A 17,663-nucleotide genomic window follows, 5' to 3' on the forward strand; every position below is an offset into this window, starting at 1 on the left:
AGCCATTCTCCTCCTGCCTTTGCATGAACCAAAGAAATCCTGAAATGTACTATAATTTAGCTGCTCATATCCTGCAGAGTCTGCTTTGTATTCTCAGTGAACACATCATAATATTCAGAATGCAAATTAAACTTTATGGGTGCCATAACCTTGGCCATTTATTGCAGCAGATTCCATAATTGCCTGATGCTGCTAATACAGCCAAGACTACTTTGGCATTTTTTTTTTTTAACTTTTGCAGATAGAGCTGCCACGTTGATTAAGCAATCCTGGTGTTTCTTTGCACTATTTCTTAGGCTAATGTATTAGTTAAAGTCCTTTTGCACATAAGCAACCAGAGTCAGTCTCAGCTAGAGATGGACAGTAAAATTGAAAATAAAATATATCAGTATACTCAAGTCCAAGTAGTCCTTGAGGAATAAGTAGAGTTAACATTCTGGGGGAAAATGGGGTTGCACCAAAATATAAAAAGAATTTTTAAAAAATTGCCAGTTTAAGACCAACTGGTGACTACAAGTTATACTAGGAGGTAAAAGTTGTTTCTTTGAATAATTTGAACTGCAAAGCCATCTACGGCTGCCCTAACTTGGAATAAAATCACTCAGCATCATGATTATCACCAAAGAAGAATTAAGATAAAGCCGGCCCTGAATAGAAACAAATAGCTGGGGAGGATGCCGCAGAATCTCAGGGAATATAAATTTCTTTATGTTCAGGGGCCAGAAAGCCTCCCCAAAGATGGCTGCCACAGCTGGGCCATCTTCCCAGCTCATACACAGTGAATGATTCCTCCTTCAACCTGTATCTCCTTCTACTGCTGGTTATTAAACATCTCACTCAGTTCCAAATACTATGTCAGCAATCAAGAAAAGTAAATGATAATATGAACAAAATGCTGTCATCATCTCTGCTGCCTGTTCATCCATTCCCGGAATTTCTCATAACCCATTTTTCTTATAACCCTCAGCATATATGTTTATCATCAATTTTTCATGGCAAAATGTGATCACTGGGCACTTATGTCCTCTTATAAAAGGTTGCTTCCCTGGACAAGCTGGGACCTGGTCTTTCTTATCCAGAAAGGCAGCTGCTCCGTGCTCTCTGCATCCTACACTCAGCTTGTGTGGACATGGGCCCTGGCCCATGCACTCTCTGGGATGCTTCACAGGCTTCATTTAAAAGCCTATTGCAGCCTTTAAAAAGCCAAGTAAATTACTTTCACCGAGTTCTGTGAAATAAGGAGACTAGTTTTGTTTACTCTTTCCAAGAATTTAACAGTTAGAATGGTTTCCCCTTCCAGAAAAGTGTCTGTTTATGCTTATCTCTTTATTCTTTCCCCACTTTGTATTATGAGGTCTTGAAATAAGACCTGGAAAACAGCTTTCCTGGAGCTTGGGGTAAAACTCACCACTCCATCATTTTTGGGGATCACTTTCTTCTCTTTACAGAAGATAGAATTAATATTGGCCTCTAGGCCACATTAAGAAACAGCACTTTCTTTTTTTATAAGAACACATGAATATTTCCAACTTTGAATTCCCTGCCTTTGCACTTTAATTTTCAGTAATATATTTGAAACCAAAAGAAATTTTGACTAATTTAAAAATTTTAAGGACTTGAAAGTTATAAAAAACCAAACGATTCAAAAGTGCACAAAATTATAAATGTCCGTTCATACTAGATTTTTATTTACCCTACTACTAACTGGAAAGCAAATACATAGACTTACCTCCTAAACTGTTCATTCAATAGCTTTCGAAAAGCGATATCACTTTTCTTATGATGGCTTTTCCCCAACCCACCTCCTGTTTGTAGGGCACATAATAACCTTTCAATTAAAAGCACATGAATAAATATGCCATAAGGAATGACTATTTCAACCTTACCCTTTCAGACAAAGACATGCTCACCAATTTGCTAAAAGAACAGTTTCTGTTTACAAAATATCATATGGAACAAATTTAAATGGTGCACTACGTGTAGACAAACCCAAAATGTTTGCTTTCACTCATATGCCAAGGGACAATAAAGAGGTGGCCTTGTCTATAACATTTCAGTCTGTTGCGCATGTGCGCAATTTCTGTGTGTTTTGAAACACTCCTATGTTCTGCCTTTATTTGTCCCCAAAGGTGTTTTTCTGTTCCATAACTTTATTTTTAAGTTTAGTTTGATTTCATGATAACCATGAATTCCCACAAGGTTGAAAACTCGGTGAAAGTCAAGACGCAGAAAGAAGACGCATGTTCCAAATATAACCTTCTCATATCACTCCTCCTCCAAGATGGGTGGGAAAAGGACTGATGCCCTATTTCAGACAATGGACAGCCCCAAACGTCACTGGGAAAGCCCATCAGCAGATGAGGACGAGCAATCTCGGCACTTAGACTTCAGGCAATGATTAGCCACCACACTGATAGGCTCTGTAAAGGCTGCGATCCAAATGTGCACTTGTGATGTAGATGTGGTAAGAGCACACTGGTTCCACATCCATCTCTAGTCACAGCTGTTAGTAAGGTTAGTAATCACCATGACTTTAAATACAAAAGAAGAAATGTAGAATGGGTTAAATAATATACACTGGATTATCCAGTGAGGAAGTATATGAAGTGCTGAAGAGCATAGTTCTGGAGCAGACTGAATTTGAACCTGTGCTCTGCTACAAGATCTTGGGCAAGCTAAAGAACCTTTCTGTGAGTCAGTTTCCTCATCTGTAAAACACAGATAATAGTAGCACATATCTCATTGAGTGGCTATGAGGATTAAATGTTTTATTACAAGTTTATGCACCTAGCACAGTGCCAGACACAAAAGTGTTTAATAATTGTTAGCTATTATCATTCATGTAAAGGAAAGTGGAGTGCCAAAGCAAATACACATTGAGTTTGGTTTTTAAACTCTGAGTAATTAAGGTCCTCAAATCATTTGAACAATTACAAACCTCCTTTTGCTTGAAAAATTGATTTAACAAACTCACTGAAAGTTTTTCTTGATTCTCCACCATAAACCTCCTATGGTGTTATTCTGAAATAAAATAGAATGTGTTAGAGTAGCACATGTGGTTTACGTATCCCATATCACCTTGGTCCTGACCATCTCAGTGCATTCCCGTGTGCACGGCAGGCCAAAAGCATGGGGAATTACCATCCTCCAGGAGCAGCCCTTAACCAGTGACCAGTGGGAACTTGTATATGAATAGCCCAGTTTCCTCACCCTCTGGGTGGGATAGGTCTGGGGTGTGTGCCCTGCGTCGGCTCCCAGTTACCCCAGAAGGACTGAGCTCCAGTTGCCCACAGGGTAACTTGTTGATAACACAGCTTTAGTGGCCCCATTCCTGTTACTTCCCTACCTCCCTATTGTGTTTCCTAAAGCTCAAATCTTGTCTGATTCTAGGGGAAACTCCAACTAAGACAGCCAGCAATATAAATACAAAAAGCTAAAAAAATGTGTTTTTAACAATATTCATCTCCAAATTCAAAAAATTATTAAAGTGCACACCAAGCAAATTCAAGAAGTTCCAACTTATTTTACTTTGGGTAGAATTTCTTTTGGGCCTTAGATATTTAACGGTTTCAAGAGAACTTTTTACTTCTTTTTTAAATCTTTGGCTCACAAATGCTATCACACGGTGAACATTTCTAATCTTTATTTCAATCTCATTTGAGACTGGAAGAATGGCTTTTACCTTGTTTGGAGTCACTTGAACTCTGTGGGCTCCAAGCTAACTTTTTCTCCTGCACCTCAAGCTCCATTTGTGCCAACAAAACATGACTTTCTAGTTAAAAAAAAAAATATTTCAAAAGGCTTATAAAAAGGTTTATAAGATGTGTTGGTGTCTGAAATGGCTCTGAGCTGCAGAAATGAATCAGGAACACTCAGATTAAGTTTCCTTTGAAATAAAGAGTTTCCAAAAGGAAGGAGTCTTTGGGGGAAAATATTTGTGAAGACTTATTGCTTTGGTTTGTTTGTTTGTTGTTTTTTTGTTTTACTTAAAACATTTGAAGGATTGTTGAAAGTTTTCTCTTCAATAAAATTGCCCCTCTGGGGCTGGCCCCGTGGCCGAGTGGTTAAGTTCGCGCGCTCCGCTGCAGGCGGCCCAGTGTTTCGTTGGTTCGAATCCTGGGCGTGGACATGGCACTGCTCATCAAGCCACGCTGAGGCAGCGTCCCACATGCCACAACTAGAAGGACCCACAACCAAGAATATACAACTATGTACTGGGGGGCTTTGGGGAGAAAAAGGAAAAAATAAAATCTTTTAAAAAAAAAAAATTGCCCCTCAATTCTCTTAAAATTGCTCTTAAGAGACAATCATTTCTTAGGAGAATGAATATTTAAAGCTCTTAAGAGAATCAAATTCTTGAGGTTCTATCAATCCAAAAAAAATGTGTTTTAAAGACCTTAATAGATGTCAGCATATGTTTACATTTATGCCAAATTTGTAAGGTCATTGGTATTACAGCTCATGAAGAATAATTAGTAAGAAAGACTGAAATTTCTTTACATTTTGCAAATTCATTTGCTTGCTTTCCATCAAAGTTAAACTTTTTGGTAAATTATTATCATATCCAAGTGTCTCTATATTTTAAACACTTGAGATTAATTAAATATGCACCAAAAAAAGATATTTTAAAATTACCTTTGTCTATGCATGACTAGGCTAATAAAATAATTCTGTAGAGATTTAAAGATTTAAAGAACTCACTGATTTCATAACCTAGGCTACACAGTAGATGTATTTAGAGCTGAGAAAAATTAATTATAAATGATACTATACATGTCTGTTCCTCAAATATTTTAAATTAATTTGCTTTGATAAAAATGTAAAGTAGTAGGTTTCCTGGTAAACTATTTATTAAGTGCATTTCTTTTTAGTTATTTCTAATATTTTGCCTTAGAATTTGAATGGTCTCTTACTTTTATTTAAGAAGAAAAACATGTACAGTAATTACTTTTTTTGGTACTTTTTTTTTGGTTAATAACATACTCTTCTTCATTCTCACAAACAAATCCTCCTTTCTAATAGTTATCCTTTTTTCTTTCTGGTTATATCTCAGTGGTGATCTCTCCACACTCTTACCCCTAGATACACACACACACACACACACACTACAGAAATTTTCTGTCTTTGCTTCTTTCTGTTTGTGTCTCTCTCTTTCAAACTTTCTCTCTTTGATTCTTTCTCTCTACTCCCCCCTTCCCTCTTCAGAATTAGAGCACAAATAAAGTGATTCATTAATTTGCCAAGATTGTGTTTATAAAAGAGAACAAGCAAGAAAAGAGTCAGTTGGCTTTGTAAGAAGAGAACACCAGTTACTGCCATAGGAGATCAATGCAGAAGCTCTTGTTTACATGACAATGTTAAATGTGAGTTTAAGTTCTGGATTATACCTCTCAGAGGGGTGTTTACTTTTTAAATAAGGATAAACCTGTTTATCTGAGGTGAAATACAAGATTAAAAAATTCAGGTATCTAGGGGCTGGCCCACTGGCATAGTGGTTAAGTTTGCATGCTCTGCTTCAGCAGTCTGGGGTTCACGGGTTCAGATCCTGGGCATGGACCTACACATCACTCATCAAGCCATGCTGTGGCGGTGTTCTACATACAAAATAGAGGAAGACTGGCACAGATGTCCTTAGCTCAGGGCCAATCTTCCTCACCAAAAAAAAAAAAAATAAATAAAATCAGGTATCTCTGAAATGCAAACACAATTCACTTATTTATGATCACCAACACACTGTAATCAAGGCAGGACTCATTATTCAGTGATCATTGGATTCATTGTGACATATGTTTCTTTCAGCAAGAGAGGGAAAAGCGATGAAACTCACAGCACAGAATGACAGAACACTTAGGAAACAGAATTTTATTTGTTCTTCTGTTGGGAGAGCTAATTACTTTTCAATTTGAGCCCTTATGTCTTGATAAACATATATTAATTGAACCTGATTATTTCCTGCAAAGTCAGAAACATTCAAACATATTTGTGTTACTACAAAAGCTATATAATATAGTGGTGGGTAGTAATGGCTTTAATGAAGTCAGAAAGCTTCAAGTGGCAGAAGCAATGAAAGAAAGGCACAATCAGTATATTTTCTAATTCTTCATTCTAGCTACAAATATTAGCCTATTTGACTCATCAGCCACATTTATAGGTTTATATAATGACTCATTTACATAAACAGGTCTATTTAAAGTGGACAATATCCGGTATCCTGTTCAAATTCAGAAAACAAGGAAAAGAGAGGTTCAAGCCACCAAGAGAGATTTAGATGTAAAGTTTGATTTGAGAGAAACTCAATGAACTGACTAGTGAAATCTGCAACAAATAGTGAACTCAGCCTTAGCCGCATTGGCTGTATCAGAGTTGCCACACTTTTCCAGTCTCAAGGCCTTTGAACTGTGGTCCCTCTGCCTGGGATGCTCTTTCCCAGATACATACACAGCTCTCAGCCCAAATGTCTCATCAGAGGAAGCTTTCCTGACACCCTATTTCAAATATATAAAATAGCAGCCCCCATTTTTGTTTTATTTTTCTTCTTAGCTTCCTATCTTCCCTGACCTGGTCCACATCTACTTTTTAAAATTACTATATGTCTTATCCACTAGCATTTACTTTGTTCCTTTTTGTGTACTGCTTTTGTTAGCTCCTAGAAGAATGTCTGGTGGGGATTAAACAAATATTTGTTGACTTGACTAGAGGTAATTGTGAAGCATTAACATCATTAATTTTGACTAATATTATCTCAATACCAGGTAAGTCACTATGAGAAATCAAATATATGGTTCTTTTCTTTAAGAAGCTTACAATCTATTTGATGAGACAAGCCTGTCACACATTATATTAACTATCTATTGCTGTGTAACAAATTACCCCAAAACCATAGTAGCTTAAAACAATAACCATTTATTATCACATGCAGCTTCTATGGGTCAGGAATCTAGGAGTGGCTTAGCCTGGTGGTTCTGGCTCAGGGTGTCTCATAAGATTGCAGTCAAGATATTGGCCTGGGCTACTGACATCCAGAGGCTTGACGAGCACTGGAGGATCACTTCCAAAAGAGCTCACTCACATGGCTATCAAGTTAGTGCTGGTTGTTGGCAGGAGGCTTCAGTTTCTCACCATGTGAAACTCTCTATAGGGCTGCTGGAGTGTCCTCATGACGTGCAGCTGGATTCTTCCAGATGAGTGATCCAAAAGAGAGAAAAGTGGAAGCCACGACGTCTTTTATGACCTAGCCCTGGAGGTCACGCTCTGTCATGTTTGTGATACCTTAATGGTTACACAAGTGAACCCCACATGAGAGTGTGAATACCAGAAGGCGAGAATCATCTTGGAGACTGGTTACTACACACATGAAAGAAGCAATGAAGCATACATGCCCATGTGTAATTAAGTGCTAAACTGTGAAAACATTCAAGGTTCAATCAATTTTGGGAACTTGGACTTACACAGTTGGAAAGGCTAAGTTAGATGGCAAATTTAATCCTCATTTGGGCAAGGGTGTTTGTTCCAGATACTTTCAAAATATAAATTCCATCAATTAGTTTATTCAGAAAATATCTAATTATGAAATAATTTTTTATTCAATAAATATTTATAAACAATATTGCCTGCTGTCCTAGGTCCAGGGATTAGCAATAAAGCCTAGACCCTGGGAAGGAGGTACTCATGGTCCATTATGTATAAGGTCAAAATTTTGGAGCAATAATGCTTTTGAATGAATTTAAATACTTTGTGCAAGGAGACAAGAACCATCACCCAAAGCCAGTTTTTCTCTGGGCACTAAAAACAGAAATTACAAATACACAAAATAATCCCACATGCGGATGGAAAATAAAATAGACTTCATGTTCTTATTAGAAGCAATTTCAATTTCGTACAAGAAAGGCGGATTTTGAAAATAATCAGCTAAGTATTCTAACATCAAAAAATTCACTGATCATGATTATAATACATGAAGGAAAGCCACATGACCACCTTAATAAAAAGAATCCGTAGAAATTGATCTTATTCTCTAAAGCACCTCTACTTCCCTACCCTTGCCCACATTGGACTGTAACATCCTAGATTTTTAAATTTATCAGTCCACCAAAACGTTTTCCAGCCCAATGATTTTCCACTAGTATTTGTCACAAGAGTGAGTGACCAAAAGGACATTTAGTGGCTAAATCAAGTGTTTCTTTTAACATTTTCTCTTCTCCCTGTCCATTGCCTGATTTATTATTCTTACCTCAGTCGCTTTCAGGCCCAAGTCGGTAGCCTACATTAATGCTAATTTTCATCCCTCTCTAAGGAATTAGGAGAAAAAACTACCATCTCATAGTTGTTTAGTCAATGTTCTTTAAGACAAAGATTAACCCAGTGCACTGTTATAAGTAACATAAAATTCAAGTACAAACCAAACCTCAGTCTAACAGAGAAAAAGACCCTTTCATATACCTCTGATGGAAGATAAATGGTAGATGTAAAAAGCCTTAGAACTGTGCAGACACTCTGACTTATTAACTCCTCTTCCGGAAATGACTTGGAAAAAAAAGAATGTATATAAAGAAGGCATAAGGATGTTCATGGCAGAGTGGTTTATAATTGTGAAAACATGGAAACAAATTAAATGTCCATCAAGAGAGTATTTCATTGTATGGATTTAAATACATAGCAATAGAAATACTAAGCAATCATTAAAAATCATGTTGAAGAACAATATTTTATGGCATAAACATATATTCACAATATATAGTTAAAATAAAAAGGCACTGAAAACAATTATGTGATTGACATTTCATATGTGCTTTTAAAAGTATGTATTTACTTGGAAACAAGCTGCAAGGATTTTTTTAAATGTCAACAATGATTTATCTGTAGTTGGTAGGATTGCAGGTGACTTGCATTTTCTTATTGAAATTTTCTCTTCCTTTTTCAATAAGCATGTGTAATAGATGGATTGCATTAAAGGCCCAGCTCTATATTCACTGACTCTGGCTCTGGGATTAGCCGTGTGACTTGTTTTGGCCAACAGGATGTTAGCAAACGTGATGAAAGCAGAGGCTTGGAATGCACTGACAGAACAAGGCTTACTCTTGCTTTTGCTCCTCTGCTATTGCTACAAGAACATGCCTGGGCTAGCCTGTTGGAAGATGAAAGGTGGCACACAAAACAGAGCTGAGTTGCCCCAATTTCCCCACCTGACACTGCCCTAGATCATCAGTTGCTAGCTGGTCCCCAGATACGTGGATGAGCCTAGAAGATCAACAGAACCACACCTAAGTAGACCTGCAGCTGACCACAGACACATGAGTGAGATCAGCTGAAAGTAACCAAGTAGGCTGAACGCTGCAGGCTCCCAAACTAAAAAATGTGCTTTGTTGTTTGCCACTGGCATTTCGGGGTTGCCTGATACCCTGCATTACTATAGCAATGGAAAACCCATGGAGCATGTGTCTGCTGTCAGGGTTGGGGGAAATGGAAGAAAAAAGCAACAATCACCTTAGGTTCAAACCAAAAATGTTTAAGTATAAAACTTGTCAGAAAACATTTTTGAACAGGCTAGATTGGCAGAAATTTGAAAATCAATATAAAAATAGAACTGATGCTCTAACATGTGCAAGGCACTATGCTATGGTCTGGGAGAGTCACAAAGTGGAAGAACACGTAGTCCCTACCCCCTGGAACTCACATTGCAATAGTGGGAATCCCTCTTGACACAGACAGCATTCTCCGAGAGTTACCAACAATTGTATTAATATGCTACAGCACCAAAGAGCTTTAAATTGCTGACGTTGGTTAAAAATGCATTAGCTCTTCCCCAACATGATTTTGAGAGGACAGTAAAATCAAAAAGGCTGCTCTAGCCGCCCGATGAACTTGAAGTAATGAGGCCTATAAGTTGACTTGAACAGAAGAAAAGGATATTAAGCTTTCATGGAGGACAAATGAAAGTATCTACCTGTAACCTTTCTGACAACTGGAGACCCTTTGCCATTTAAAACTCTGCGGCTGTGTTGCATTATTCCCAGGCAGGCGAAAGTTTAATAAGACTTGTGGAGAACCTAACCTTCCAGTCCCTGGCTGCCTGCTGGCAACCCTAAGGCGCTCGCTGTGGAAGCTAACAATCTGAGCTAACATCAGGGCACGGATTTCTTCAGACACAGGGGCATAGGTTGGCATAGTAATGTCTGCCCACTGCCCCCACCCATCTGCTCCATGCATGCAAATAGCAGAAAGATGTGATTCCAAGCCAGTCGCAGCACCCAGCACCCTTGGGTGTTTAATCTTGGAGATTCTGGTGGTCATTGCTCTTCTCTACTGCAAAACCTGGCTCCCCTGCTGAACGAAGGTGCTGCCCCTTTAGTGTGATATATGAAGCTTTCTTTGAGCAAAGCCCAGCCTGTCTGGTCCAGCCTTAATGCACAATATTCTTCCCATCACGCCCTCCACCCCCTGCACTCTGGTTACTGGGGTTAGGTATTTGTTCTTCTTGCTTTTCTCATTTCTGTGCTTTGTTCAGCCTGGGACTTTCATCCTCTCCAGCCAGCCCACTCTTCCACCTTCAAATTCTGGCTTTGCTTCACAGGTCTGGTCTCTCTCCCCAGCTAGACTGTAAAAATAGTAACGATAGTTACAGAACATGCAATGCGCCAGGCACCTCACTAGGCACTTTGCGTCTTAATACATTTTATTCTGTTCAACAACTTTAGGAGATCAGTATTGTTATTATTATTATTATTATCATCATCATCATCCCAATTTTCAGATAAGGAAAGTGAGGCACAGAGAGGCTAAAGCAACTTGCCCAAAGTCAGTATCAGTTCCATGGGATAGGAGGTCACATGTAGCTTGTTTGCTATTACGTTACTAGTACCTGGCACAAAACCTGTATTACCATAGTATTGAATGAAGGAATGCATGAAATGTCTCCATGAAGCTGTTCCTGCAGTCAGAATTAATCTCACTCTCATTTGCTTTCACCTTTCCACCCTAGTACTTAACACATAAGTGTTTAACACATACTCTCATAAGGTTGGACCCCAATTTCCAAATAATCTCCACTTTCACACATTGCCATATATTCACACTCTAATCCGCCTTTGCTTGGAAGAAGTCAGGCTTTCACAGATAGGTAATTTCCAGCTCTGGCACCACCTGAGAACAGCTGCTGCTGAGAGATGGTGCCAGGAGTCCTTGGGAGTGTGGGAAGAAGGACTGTGAGCAGAAGTTGGAGGCTGCTTGGCCAACCTCTTACCCTAAACAAGCACCCTGGCCCCTCTGTAGTGAAGGGGCTCCAAGTGCTTGCCAGCTCACTTAGAGCCACCACCCAAGATGAGTGTCCCTTGCCAATCTCTCCTCCCATGCCTCCTATATCTTGACTTCATCCATAGTAACAGCGGAGGTTATGGAGGAAGAGGGGGCAATGGATTGCAGCCAGGCAACTAAGCAGGAAGTGGAAAGGGGAAATGGTGGTGGTCATATGGAGTACCTAAGGTCTGATCCAATTGTGCTGGTAGGATCACTGAATCCCCTCAGGCCAAGCACTAGTGGGGTTTAAAGGTCAGATGGCACTGTCATTGGCCCTCTCTGCAATTCAAGAGGAACCAAAGGAGGAGTTTGAGAGGGGAGTTCTAGTTCTGGCTTAACTTTCTCCACGACAGCTGTTGGCAGCCCAGCTCTAAAGTTGTCTGTTGACCTCATACTCTGTGAGTATTTCTCACCTCTGGCAGGGGACACCAGAGACTGAAGGAATTGTATTAAGGGATTTTTAAATTACTGCCCCTTAGCTCTCTGGGAAGAGAACTCCCTTCTGCTTTCAGACACTCAATTTTCAAATGGACTTTCTGCACTGAGGACCACTTACATTTGTTTACATTCTTCCATCACTAGATTGTAAGCTCCAGAAGAGAAGGGAATGACCACATTCACATTTCTCTCCTGCCTTCTCCTTTCTCTCTGCAAATTGCAAAAGGATTGTTTTATAAAATTTTAAATTTATGCAATTTAATTGCATGTAATAATAAGCAAGTGTCACTGCTAAAATAGATTAATTCTGATCATATATTTTGGTGAGCTTCCTGGCATTCAAACGATCTTTGGAGCCAGGGCCCAAATTCCAACTTGCTGGAAGAGGGCATGCTTGGGCTCCCTGTGAAAGGCATTCATACATTTACTAGCATGCATCCAAAATGACACAGAATCCTGCTACTACCATCAGTATTAAGGCTTTTTTCCCCTTTCCTTTTTTAACTTAATGTCTGTGAAGAAAGCAAAGTGATTTAAAGCCATTGGTAAAATTCAACAGTGAGATGTCCCTTAGAAGACAGACGCTGTTAACATACTTATCACAGAGAAGACCATAATGCTGCTAGCGATGGTTTCCAAAGATTAATTTTAAAAAAGAGAAAAAAGGAATTCTGATATTGATGACTAGTAGATGGAGTAATACAAGAATAAAACAAGTGATCATTTCAAATCTGTCATTACATTTTATCTCAGTAATTATTAATTGCAATGTACTTAAACACATACTTGGTTTCCTTCTGAAAGAATACATAGAAGGTGATTTATAAGGCACTTAAAATATTTCAGATAAAATATCTAATTTATTCCTCAAACAATGCTTTGCTTCAGATAGTTCCAGCTCCATTTTACATATGAGGAAACTAGAAGATCATTCCACCATCCAACTAGCAACCGGATGATTAAACAATACAGACAATAATCAAGGGTGTGGGATCTGGAACCAGACAGAAATGTACTCAAATTCTGGCCTTTCCATTTACTGGTTATATGACTTAGACAAGCTAGTAGGTAAAATACGAGCCCAAACTTAGATTTTGCAACTCAAAATCCTATGACACAATACCAAAGTGCAAAGGAAGGCATGGGGAACAGAAGGGGAGTGGGAATACATGTGTACTTTTCTTTGCCAAATAAGACATTCCACCATTGTGGGCATATTTCCACTCTATGTGATTATTATAGAGTCTAAAAACACTTAAAAGGAAGAAGTAATCTACTCTTATAAACCCTTAGTGATATGTTGGTGGTGTTGGTATCCCATTTATTTATAATCTCTATACATGTTACCTCCTTGATAAAGCAATCTGAGGCAGTTTATAATAAAACTCACCACTGTGTGCTGGTTAGGTAATGGGCACTAGCTGAGGGGCCAGTCTGGACCAGATCTAGACAAACCTGGGAAAGTCATGGGACAGAAGGCCTTGGGCTAGCACTCTGGGTTCAATCCAGGAGGCATGACTATAGATAGTAGTTCCACTCTAAGGAGAAAATATCAAACGGGCTAGATACAGCTGGAAAGCTGACACCACAGCTTGTCTGTGAAATTGTTGCTGGAACCAAGAAGCCAAGTGTACAAGTTAACTCTTGCCACAATAATGCTGTATAACAAAACATCCCAAAACTCGGTGTCAAAAAACAACAATCCTTTATTCTATACATCTATAGATCACCTGGGGCAGCTCTGCTTCATTCTGCAGTTCCGTGGGTCTGGGTCTTCTCCACGGTCTTTCATCCTCCCTGATTCAGAGGGCTTGGTAAGGCATGTTCTTCTGAAGGTGATGGCAGAGGTACAAGAAGAAAAGAAAAAGCACCCAAAGCCTCTTAAGGCCTTGACTAAAAATTGGTACCATTGCTTCAGCCCTATTTTATTGATCAAAGCAAGAAGTCAAGCTCAAAGTCACAAGGCAGGGAAGTACATTCTGCCCATGATAGGGTCATGATAATGATGCACTGCAGGAAGACACAAAGAACTTGGATCAATAATTCAATAAATTACTATCCACCTCTTTGGCCACATTATTCGTATCCCTCCAATATGAAAACATTCCCCATCCCCATCAATGGACACCCATAAGTCTCACCTAATCATGGTATCAGGCTCAACATTTCGGACTTCATGATCTACATCAGGTCCAGACATGAACTGGACTTATGAACTAAAAAGACAAATTATTGGCCCATCCCATCGCCACACCCACACAATATGTAGTAGTATATGGAAACAGGATAATCACAATAAACACCTCCATTCAAAAGGAGGAAACTTGGTCCTTAGCCAATTCCGAAATTAGCCAAGGCAATTAGCCAAGTTCCCCAGCTATGGGAGTAGAAAATATTTCTTCATTAGACCTGGGTTCTATTCCCAGGGGAAGAGGAAGCAAGCTGGGGTGGAGAGGTGGTAGGGAAGATCTCCAGTCCATTGTTTTCTACAGCTCCTGGCTCTGTCCTCTGAGATATCCTTTCCTATCATCTTCCTCATTTGTTTCTGAAGAAGACATTGAAACTTAGACCTCTTTTTGGTGGCTAAGAAGTTTCCCCAGGCTGTTTCTTGCCTATAGAAAATTGGAGGCTTGGAGGTCTTTTTTTTCCCCTCAAACAATTTCAGTCTCTTTTAGTTCAGGCTGGTAGTACTATGGCAATATCATTTTCTCTACAATTTAGTGGGTCTTCTATGTATTTGATTCCAGTTCATTCCATGTGTCAAAATCACATTTTTGTCCAGACATCCCTCTCTCTCCAGATGTAATTACTAGCACTTTGGGCACATCAGGTGGTTGCAGTACCATGCCTTTTAAGATTTATAGGAGGTTTTGTCCAGCTGAAAGATCTACTAAAAGTCACTTTGTAATATTTTGCAGTGTTACAGCCACACCTCTGATTGGGTCTTTACTCTGAGGCCATGTTTTCCTGCAAACCACCTGGATTTGGTCTTTGTCTTTTCTGTTATAATTCAAGAATCATGCCCTGGACTTGATCTCAGTCCCCAGGCCATATCCTAATTTGAGAATCTCTTTCTGGGCGGAGAGGCTGAAGATAAGGAACAGTTTTATTTTCTTACCTAGCATATTCCAAGCTGCTTGCAATCCGTGTTTTCATTTGTTTGCTTGTTTTGTTTTTGAGCATCTCTCTTTATTGTAGTACTTTCCAATATGCATCTAAAAGCAAACAACTCATTCTTTCAAAATTTTCCTTGGAAACTATTTTCTCCTCTGCCCTTTCATTTGATTATGCTGCTCACCACTTTGAGTGCTTATTCTATGCAACAAATCAGTGGGTGGAAAAATTCTAACATTTAGATTTGTGGACAGAGAATGTCCTACTTAGACCTTAAGACCAAATTTATCTGTACTAACCAACTTTTCTAGAACTCTATTGAGAGGCATCAAGAGTTGGCTCAGCCCTAAAGTACTTAAAAATTTTTAATTGTACTATGTCTAGTTCTCCTCTTGGGACCCTATAGGGAGACGAAACGATAGGGTAGGATTTGGATCTTTCTAGGATTTTCAAAATCTTACCTTTGTCCCTTGGAAGGGCCACAGGTGCAAATGCTACTGGTCTGGAAGTATCTGGAACAGAATTCCACCACTTGTTATCCTCAATAAATGGTGGAGTCATGAAATACCAGCTATTTGATAGAGCTATTAGATGGTAAAATGGTTTGGTTCCATCAGAAGCACTAGACAGGTCACTCAGTTTCATTAATGAAAGATTCCTCCAGAAAGAGCTAACCACCATTTTTTCCCACAAAGGCTCTAGACTGATTACAAAGTTTATGATAGTGCCTAGGTCTATTAGTAGATGGATGAACTGTCTGTGGCCCATCACCCTCCACAGCAGAGCTAGTAAGTTCAAGGCTGTAGAACTACAGACGCTTTCAAGTACATGGGTACTTCCCCCTTTATCCCACTAGTGGAAACAAGAGACTAACCTATCAAAAGTACACAGCCTGTTCTCAATAAAGATAGACCTAAGCCTCTGACCACTAAAAATCTCTGCATAAATTCAGCTTCCAGCATGGAGTAAACTGACCAGGACTTCCTGGAAAATAAGGCAACAGACCTGGCTTTGGTGCTTAACTCTCCAGGGTCTGCAGATCTAACTAGGGACTCAGATTTCAATAGATCTAGACCTTCCATAAGTTCATGGAGGCTGTAGAGTAGGACGGCTTGGCCCAACTCATTCCAAAGAGGATCAGTCAGCCACTTCTCAAGCTGGACAAAGAGGGACTTTTATTCTAGCCAAAATGCTTGGGCAGAAGGCCCTGACATACTGCCTTATACCTTACATATCAAACTTGATATAACTAGTGTACTTAGAAGTTAACTTCCCTTGGTGGGCAGGATGCAATTTCCTTAAGATGTTCTCCTTCGGGCCTCGCAAGAGGCTCTAGCTATAAATGTAGAGTATTAGCCACCTTTAGGTCTTCCCTAGAAGTCAGCTAATCACATACAGTCCTTGGTCTCAGTTCCCCAGAAGCAGGTATGTCACCTCAGGTTCTGTTGAAAGGAGCATGTTAGTCCACTAGGCATAGGAGAGGCATGGCAGGGGCAGTCAAAAGAGAAATGCTGAGTCAACAATAATCATAGCCATAACTTGCATAGTTTTCTACGTGTTAGGATTGTTATATGCTTCTTATGTACATTAATATGTTTCCTTTCACAGCAACTTCCACTTTATAGATGGAAAAAAGCCTAGACTCAGAGAAGTTAAATAAATTGCCTCAGGTCTTTCAGCTGGTAGATGTCAGCACCAGGATCTGAAGGCAGGCATTCCATTTCCACGGTCCCACTGCTGTGCCCTGGTCTATGTTATATGGCCTGCCTCTGAACATGGGATATGTACCAGTAGGGTGGCTTTGCCAGCCATGCATGATTCTTAGCCCTGAGGACAGAGATGTTAGTTGACTGTTCCTTCATCTCTTTCCCTGGGCACATTCTACCTCAAAATTTGAAAGCCTGACATGGATCTCACATGGATCTCACATGGATCCAGGATTCCATGAGGAGGAAAGAGACTGCAGTTTCCTTTGCAGACACAGCCAATCTAAATGTTTGTTCTCAGAACCATTTTGAGCTGCTCAAGTACTCAAAGACTTCAGTGGAAATTCCAGACTTCTACAACTCAGAACATAGCAGAGACGAATTGTCTGGAAACTTCAGTATCTTACCTATGGAATCTGACTTTGATGAGCACTGGCTGTTCCACCAAGAGGAATTAGCTGCAAGTGATCTAACTGATCTACTAGGTGGAGGGTTATATCAAACAACTGAATGGTGGATAAAGTCTTTCAAATACAATTGTAGTCATTTTTATAATTGATTCTAAATAGTAACAAAAAGTGGGAACAATTACATCTTGTAGGCTGTGAATAGAAAATCATACCACCAAGAAAAAGAGGAATAACTTTTCTGAATGCTGTGGAGTAAATTCAGCTGGAAGAAAAAAAGGAAGCCTTAGCCTTCACTGTTTAATACCATGTAGAATTTAAATGTGATGTGTTGAGGCACTATTCCTAGTCACTCTGGTTCTTAGAGTGGTATTGAAATGCAGGCTTTGTCAAAGCGTGAATAGCTTAGAATCTTCGCTGAACTCACACACTTTGGCCCAAACTTGGTATTTGTTCCATGTTTCTCATCTGCATGTATTCCTACCTCATTGTGAATACCAGAAACCAGGAGTTGTTCCTGACTCCTCCCACTGTCTCATCCCTATATCCTATCTCTAAATCATGATAATCCATTGATGTTAATTTAGCTGGAATCTCTAAAGATTCTTCTCTCCACTGCAGCACCACCACATTTCAGACTCTCATAATCTTGCAACTGAATTCCCAAAGTAGTATCCTAACTGGTCCCCTGACTCCAGTGTGACTC

At 39.5% G+C, this 17,663-nt stretch overlaps 1 protein-coding gene and 1 long non-coding RNA gene across 2 annotated transcripts in view; both read right to left on the bottom strand.

Moving 5' to 3' along the window:
• ZCWPW2 (zinc finger CW-type and PWWP domain containing 2) overlaps positions 1-17,663 on the bottom strand; it is a 168,256-nt gene that overhangs the window by 10,892 nt on the left and 139,701 nt on the right. The window lies entirely within an intron of this gene.
• On the bottom strand, positions 6,883-14,134 carry LOC138918075 (uncharacterized). The gene is made up of 2 exons (XR_011427015.1): positions 13,461-14,134; positions 6,883-10,594 (listed from the first exon to the last, which is right to left on the bottom strand). It is a non-coding gene; the product is annotated as an uncharacterized lncRNA (long non-coding RNA).

The sequence above is a fragment of the Equus caballus genome, chromosome 16, assembly GCF_041296265.1.
Source record: "Equus caballus isolate H_3958 breed thoroughbred chromosome 16, TB-T2T, whole genome shotgun sequence".
Classification (NCBI taxonomy): domain Eukaryota; kingdom Metazoa; phylum Chordata; class Mammalia; order Perissodactyla; family Equidae; genus Equus; species Equus caballus.